Raw genomic sequence first — 8,467 nt, forward strand, 5'->3', positions numbered from 1 at the left:
TGAACTCCATCTTTAAACTTTTCACAAGCCTTTATACAGCTTCACGTTCAGCTCTTGTAATTATTGGCCCTCAGGAGCAGTTGAGAATCAATGAACTAATTTTTAAAGTGGTCCTCACTGTTGCAATGCAGGAAACCTGTAGGCAATCTGTGCTCAGCAAGATCCCAAAGGCAACAATATGCTAATATGCAGATAATCTGTTTTTAGTGACGTAAGTTTCGAGATCCCAGAGGGATGGACATTCCTGCAGTTTGAAAATCTCAAACACCCCTCTCCCTGTCATTCTCCTGCTCCCTCCCCCCTGCACCCCATCCACATCTGTTTCTTTTTCTCTCGATCTGGTATTTAATCTGGATTGAAACGTCCTCTGAAGTGTTTATGTTACCGTTTAAAATAACCACACGTCACATTGTGGCTCCGATTGATTAATGGTTAAAATAGAGAAAGTGCGGGGGGAGAGAAAAGCAGAGGAAGATGGAGAGAAAACAGAGAAATCCACACTCAGTCCCTCAGGAAGCTGAATTTTAAAGTCTCCTCATTGTTGTCATGTTGGAAATGCTGCAGGGCACTAGATGCACAGCAAGATCCCACTAGCTGCAATGTGATAATAGCCACATTTCAGTCCCCAGAAAAGGTGAAACGCCTTATTTATAGTGGGAACAAGCCATTGGTGCACAGCAAGATCCCACAAGCAGCAGTGTGATAACAGCTGGCTACCCCATACCGCCCCCCTGATTCCCTCCATGTTTCCCTCACTCTCCTGCGTCTCTCTCTCCCTCCTGTTACTCTCGTTCAGAGAGAGACAAACAGAGAGATCTGCGCACAGCAAGATCCCAGTAACGGTGACACATCAACATTCAGTTTACCAAAGTTTTGATTGTGGATTCATTTCTCTCTCTCACTCTCCGCCTTTCTCCATCTTTCTCTGCCTTTCCTCCCTCACCCACACGCCGCCTGACTCTCTCTCTCTCTCTGTTTAACCTGCCACCTCCAGCTGTCTCTCTCTCTCCACCTGTTGTAATGTAAGAATTGATGCAGGGAATGTATGCACAGCAGGATCCCACAATGTTATCATAGCCAGATATCCTATCACAGGCCTCTGAAAATGCTAAAGTCCATCTTTAAACCTTTCACAAGCCTTTATACAGCTTCATGTTCAGCTCTTGTAATTATTGGCCCTCAGGAGCAGTTGAGAATCAATGAACTAATTTTTAAAGTGGTCCTCAGTGTTGCAATGCAGGAAACCTGTAGGCAATCTGTGCACAGCAAGATCCCAAAGGCAACAATATGATAATTTGCAGATAATCTGTTTTTAGTGACGTACGTTTCGAGATCCCAGAGGGAACGACATTCCTGCAGTTTGAAAATCTCAAACACCCCTCTCCCTGTCATTCTCCTGCTCCCTCCCCCCTGCACCCCATCCACATCTGTTTCGTTTTCCCTCGATCTGGGATTTAATCTAGATTGAAACGTCCGCTGAAATGTTTCTGTCACCGTTTAAAATAACCACACATCACATTCGATTCATCGAGAGATACATCACTAAGACAGGCCCTTCGGCCCAACGCTGACCATCAGCCATCCATTTATGCTAATCCTACATTCATGCCATTTTTCCCCCTCTCACATCCCCACCTTCCCTCCATTCTCGGACCACCTACCTGCACGAGGGGCAATTTTTATAATGGCCAATTTACCTATCAACCCGCAAGTCTTTGGCATGTGGCAGGAAACCAGAGCACCCGGAGGAAACCCACACGGAGAACTTGCAAACTCCACACAGGCAGTACCCAGAACCCAACCTGGGTTGCTGGAGCTGTGAGGCTGCGGTACTAACCACTTAGCCGCTGCAGGAAAGCCCCTCCCTCTGCGATCCCGAAACTTACATCACCGAAAACACATTATCTGTATATCATCATATTGCTGCCTGTGGGATCTTGCTGTGCACACATTGTGGCACCTATTGATTAATGGTTAAAATAGAGAAAGTGCGGGGGAGAGAAAAGCAGAGGAAGATGGAGCAAAAACAGAGACATCCAGAATCTGACCCTCAGGAAGCTGAATTTTAAAGCGTCCTCATTGTTGTGCAGAAAAATGCTTAAGGGCACGAGATGCACAGCAAGAACCCACAAGCTGCAATGTGATAATAGCCAGATTTCAGTCCCAAGAAAGGGCAAAACTCCCTCTTTAAACAGGGAACAAGCTGCTGATTTTGTCTCACTATTTCAAATAACGACAAATCACATTGCTGTGTGTGGCATGTTTTTTATTTATTAAAGGTTTAATTGGAGAAGGTGAGTGTGAAACCGAGACAGAGAACAGAAAGCATGGGGGGAGATAGAGAGACAGGGAAAGAATGTGGAGACAGAGAGAAAGCTCAGACCTACAGTAAAATGAATTAAAATGGGCACTGTGCATCTTATTTAACTGTTAGCTTCAGAGCATTGACCAAAACACCAGCAAACCTCACAGACAGGGCTGGAAGGAGCAAGTGGCAAATGGGACTCCCTCCTGGGGCTGCTCCTTTAACCCCAGGCTTTCAATCTGTTTATAACTCCAGGGCCCCAATCCAACATGAAATGGTTAACCCAGGGCCCCAGACAGGAAATCAAACCTCAGGCTAATAAACAGACACAACTCACATGGGCCCTTTGGGTGCAGCCTGTGGACAAGGCCTCAGTCCATCCCCTCTGGAGGAAGCTCCTGTCCAAGGATTCCTCCTCCCAAACTTTCCCTCTTTTCACCTTCACGGTGCAGTTTTCAGAATGAAAATTCCTCAGGGGAAAGATGGAGAAAAAAATTGGATTAAAATACAAAGCGAGGACATTTTTAAACAAAATAGCACAGCAAGAGCCAAGGGTTTCCTCTCAGTTACACAGACAATCAGCAATATTCAAATACAATCAAATCACAGTTATAAACCAGATTGAGACAGAGAGAGCACACAAACACACAGCTACACAGACACACACACTGAATCAGACTGGGGAATGTGTCCACTCTCTCTGGAGAGAGAGTGAAAGGTGGGTTTTGTGTTTGGAACTGAGATCTTCAAACCCAGTTTATATCCTGAGTGAGCTGTTTGCAAACTCCACCCCTTGAACCTCTGACATGTTGGGCTGTCTCTCAATCTCCTGCCTCGGGAGTGGGGGAGGGGGCCTGTCCATTGATATGTTAATTCCAGGACAGGACCATCCGGACTCTTCCAGTCCATTGATATGTTAATCCCAGCACAGCAATGCTTTCAGCCATCTCTTAGTTCATTTTAAACCTTTCATTCTTTCCCTGCAGTTTCAAAATATCAAACACTGATCCAACCCTCCCCCTTCAAACCCTCACATTAAACCCACAAAAAAGACAGAGGCGCAAGGGAAGAGCCAACTGTGTAACAGCCCGACAATCAAATTTCTCTGCAGCACCTGTGGAAGAGCTTGTCACTCTAGAATTGGCCTTTATAGCCACTCCAGGCGCTGCTTCACACACCACTGACCACCTCCAGGCACTTACCCATTGTCTCTCGAGATAAGGAGGCCAAAGAAGAAACCCACAATACAGGACTGGGCAGATAATGGGGATTGTTACTGAGGTTGTTTTTGGGGATTTTTACTGACATCAGTGTGGATTTTAAAGTCTGTCTCCCCTTCCCTCACATCTAAAGTCTCTCAGTGTTGTTGTAGTGTGTTGACAGCTTTTCCAGTGTCCAGTCCCTTTCAACTTTTAATAAAATCTGTGGAACACAAATAAATGTAAAGATTCTCCTACAAGCTGTTTTGTCCTCCCTCTTTCACTGTCTTTCTCTGTCACTGCCCTATCTCTCTCTCTGTCTCTCTCAGGACTGGGCAGACACTGGGGATTGTTACTGAGGTTCTGTTGGTCATTTTTACTGACATCAGTGTGGATTGTAAAATCTGTCTGTCTGTGTGTGTGTGTGTCTGTGTGTGTGTCGCTTCATGTATGTGTCTGTGTGTGTCGGTATATGTGTGTGTGAGAGAGAGAGAATATCAGGGTCACATCGCTACATCTCTATCTCTCCTTCTCTCTCTGTTTCTACTTCTCTCTCCCTCTCTCAATCCGCCTCTCTCATAGAAACATAGAAAATAGGAGCAGGAGCAGGCCATTCCGCCCTTTGGGCCTGCTCCGTCATTCAATTAAGATCATGACTGATGGTCTAATTCAGTACCCTGTTCCCACTTTCTCCCCATACCCCTTGATCCCTTTGACATTAAGAAATATATCTCTCTCCTCCATGAATATATTTAATGACTTGGCCTCCACTGCCTTCTGCGGTAGAGAAATCCACAGGTTCACCACCCTCTACCCCATCCATCTCTCCCCCTCTATCTCCGTCTCCACCCTCTATCTCCGTCTCCACCCTCTATCTCCGTCTCCACCCTCTATCTCCCTCTCCCCCTCTATCGCCCAATCCCCCTCTATCTCCCTCTCCCCCCTCTATTTCCCTCACCCCCTCTATTTCCCTCACACCCTCTATCTCCCAATCCCCCTCTATCTCCCTCTCCCGCTCTCTCCCTCACCTCCCTCTATCTCCCTCTCCCCCACTATCTCCCTCTGCTCCTCTATCTCCCTCTCCCACTCTATCTCACACATCCCCTTGATCTCACTATTCCCCTCTATCTCACTGTCCCCATCTATCTCACTCTCCCCCTCTATCTCACTCTCCTCCTCTATCTCACTCTCCCCTTCTATCTCACTCTCCCCCTTTATCTCACTCTCTCCCTCTATCTCACTCTCTCCCTCTATCTGACTCTCCCCCTCTATCTCCCTCTCCCCCTCTATCTCCCTCTCCCCATCTATCTCCCCCTCCCCCTCTATCTCCCTCTCACCCTCTATCTCCCTCTCACCCTCTATCTCCCTCTCCCCCTCTATCTCCCACACCCCCTCTATCTCCCACACCCCCTCCATCTCACACACAGCCTCTATCTCAGACACAGCCTCTATCTCATACACACCCTCTATCTCACACACACCCTCGATCTCACACACCCCCTCTATCTCACTCTTCCCCTCTATCTCACTCTCCCCCTCTATCTCAATCGTCCCCTCTATCTGTCTCTCCCCCCACTATCTCACACACTCCCAATATCTCCCTCTCCCCTCTATCTCACTCTCCCCCTCTATCTCACTCTCCCCCTCTATCTCACACTCGCCCTCTATCTCACTCTCTCCCTCTATCTGTCTCTCCCCCTCTATCTCCCTCTCTCCCTCTCCCGCTCTCTCTCCCTCTCCCGCACTCTATCCCTCTCTCCCCACCTATCTGTTCTCCCCCCTCTATCTCCCACTCCCCCTCGATCTGTCACTTGCCCTCGATCTCACTTTCTCTCTCTCCCACTCTCTCTCCCTCTGCCCCCCTATATCTCCCTCTCCCCCGTCTCTCTCCCTCTGGCCCTCTCTCTCCCTCTGCCCCTCTCTCTCCCTCTGCCCCTCTATCTCACTCCCCCCCTCTATCTCACTCTCCCCTCTATCTGTCTGTCTCTCCCTCTATCTGTCTGTCTCTCCCTCTATCTGTCTGTCTCTCCATCTATCTGTCTGTCTCTCTCCCTCTATCTGTCTCTCTCCATCTATCGGTCTCTACCCCCGCTATCTCCCTCTCCCCCTCCTCCTGACACTCACTCTCTCTCCATCTATCTCTGTCTCTGCCACTCTCTCTGTCTCTCTCTCTCTCTGTCCCTCCTTCTGTCTTTCCCTCTCTGTCTCTGTGTCTTTCTCCTTCTATCTCTCTCTCTGTTGCTCTCTCTTAATCTCTCTATCTCTGCCCCTCCATTTGCCTTTTCCTCTCTGTCTCTCCCTCTCACTCTTTCTATCTGTGTCTCTCTCTCGCTCTGTCTCTCCATCTGTCTTTCCCTTTCTGTCTCTCCCTCTCTCTCCATCTCTCTCTTTCTCTGCCTCTCTCTCTGTCCCTCCATCTGTCTTTCCCTCTCGGTCACTCCCTCTCTCTCCTTCTATCTCTGTCTCGCTCTCTGTTCCTCCAACTGTCTTTCCCTCTCTGCCAATTCCTCTCTCCTTCTCTCTGTCTATCCCTCTCTCTCCTTCTCTCTCTCTCGGTCCCTCCATCTGCATCCCCCCCACCACCTGTCTCTTCCTCTCTCTCCTTCTATCTATGTCTCTCGCTCTCTATCCCTCCATCTATCCTTCCCTCACTGTCACTCCATCTCTCGCCTTCTCTCCCTTTCTCTCTCTCTCTGTTTTTCCATCTGTCTTTCTCTACCTGTCACTCCCTCTCTCTCCGTCCATCTCTGCCTCTCTCTATCTCTGTCTCTCCATCTGTCTTTCCCTCTCTATGTCTGTCCATCGATCTCCTCTCTCTCTCTGTCCCTCCATTTGTAGTTCCCTCTCTGTCACTCCCTCTCTCTCCTTCTATCTCTGCTTCTCACTCTCTATCCCTCCATCTTTCCTTGCTCCCTGTCACTCCATCTCTCTCCTTCTATCTCAGTCTCTCTCTCTGTCCCTCCATCTGTCTTTCCTTCTCTGTCTCTCCATCTCTCTCCTTCTATCTCTGTCTCTCTCTCTCTCTCTCCATCTGTCTTTCCCTTTCTCTCACTCCCTCTCTCTCTCCTACCATCTCTGCCTCTCTCTGTCTCTCCATCTGTCTTTCCCTCTCTGTCACTCCCTCTGTGCCCTTCTATCTCTCTCTCTCTCTCTCTGTCCCTCTATCTGTCTTTGCCTCCCTGACACTCCCTCTCTCTCCTTCTATCTCTGTCTCTCTCTCTGTCCCTCCATCTGTCTTTCCCTCTCTGTCTCTCCCGCTCTCTCCCCCTCTCTGTCTCTCTTGCTCTCTCCTTCCATCTCTGCCTCTCTCTCTCTCTGTCTCTCCATCTGTCTTTCCCTCTCTGCCTCTCCCGCTCTCTCCTTCCATCTCTGCCTCTCTCTCTCTCTGTCCATCCATCTGTCTTTACTTCTCTGTCTCTCCCTCTCTCTCCATCTATCTCTGTCTCTCTCTCTCTATCTTTCCATCTGTCTTTCCCTGCCTGACACTCTCTCCTTCTATCTCTGTCTCTATCTCTCTATCCCTCCATCTGTCCATCCCTCCCTGACACTCCCTCTCTCTCCTTCTCTCTCTGTCTCTCTCTCTGTCCCTCCATCTGTCTTTCCCTCTCTGTCTCTCCCACTCTTCCCCCTCTCTGTCCCTCCCGCTCTCTCCTTCCATCTCTGCCTCTCTCTCTCTCTGTCTCTCCATCTGTCTTTCCCTCTCTGTCTCTCCCGCTCTCTCCTTCCATCTCTGCCTCTCTCTCTCTCTGCCCATCCATCTGTCTTTACCTCTCTGTCTCTCCCTCTCTCTCCTTCTACCACTATCTCTCTCTCTCAGTCTTTCCATCTGTCCTTCCCTCCCTGTCACTCCCTCCATCTGTTCATCCGTCCTTCCCTGCCTGACACTCACTCTCTCTCCTTCTCTCTCTGTCTCTCTCTCTGTCCCTCCATCTGTCCTTCCCTCCCTGTCACTCTCTCTCTCACCTTCCATCTCTGCCTCTCTCTCTGTCTCTCCATCTGTCTTTCCCTCTCTGTCTCTCCCTCTCTCTCCTTCTACCACTATCTCTCTCTCTCAGTCTTTCCATCTGTCATTCCCTCCCTGTCACTCCCTCTTTCCTTCCATCTCTGCCCCTCTCTCTCTCTCTGTCTCCAACTGCCTTTCCCTCTCTGTCTCTCCCAATCTCTCCTTCTCTCTCTGTCTCTACCTCTCTCTCCTTCTATCACAGTCGCTCCATCTGTCTCTCCATCTGTCTTTCCCTCCCCATCACTCCCTCTCTCTACTTCCATCTCTGCCTCTCTCTCTGTCCCTCCATCTGTCTTTACCTCTCTGTCTCTCCCTCTCTCTCCTTCTTTCACTGTCTCTCTCTCTCTGTCTTTCCATCTGTCTTTCCCTAGCTGTCACTCCCTCTCTCCCCTTCCATCTCTGCCTCTCTCTCTCTCTCTGTCCCTCCATCTGCCTTTCCCTCTCTGTCTCTCCCAATCTCTCCTCTCTCTGTCTCTGCCTAGCTGTCTCTCTCTCTTTCCATCCATCTGCCTTTCCCTCTCTGTCTCTCTCTCTCAATCCCTCCAGCTGTCCATCCGTCCTTCCCTCCCTGACACTCCCTCTCTCTCCATCTATCTCTGTCTCTCTCTCTCTGTCTTTCCATATGTCTTTCCCTTCCTGTCACTCCCTCTCTCTCTTTCCATCTCTGCCTCTCTCTCTCTCTGTCCCTCCAACTGCCTTTCCCTCTCTGTCTCACCCACACTCTCCTTCTCTCTCTGTCTCTGTTTCTCTCTCTGTCTCTCTGTCTCTCTCTCCCTCCATCTGCCTTTCCCTCCCAGTGACTCCTTTTCTCTCCGTCTATCTCTTCTCTCTCTCTGCCCCTCCATCTGTCTTTCCCTCTCTGTTGCTCCCTCTCTCTCCTTCTATCTGTGTCTCTCTCTCTGTTCCACCATTTGTCTTTCCCTCTCTGTCACTCCCACTCTCCTTCTCTCTGTCTCTCCC

This window comes from Heterodontus francisci, chromosome 21 (assembly GCF_036365525.1).
Source record: "Heterodontus francisci isolate sHetFra1 chromosome 21, sHetFra1.hap1, whole genome shotgun sequence".
Lineage (NCBI taxonomy): Eukaryota > Metazoa > Chordata > Chondrichthyes > Heterodontiformes > Heterodontidae > Heterodontus > Heterodontus francisci.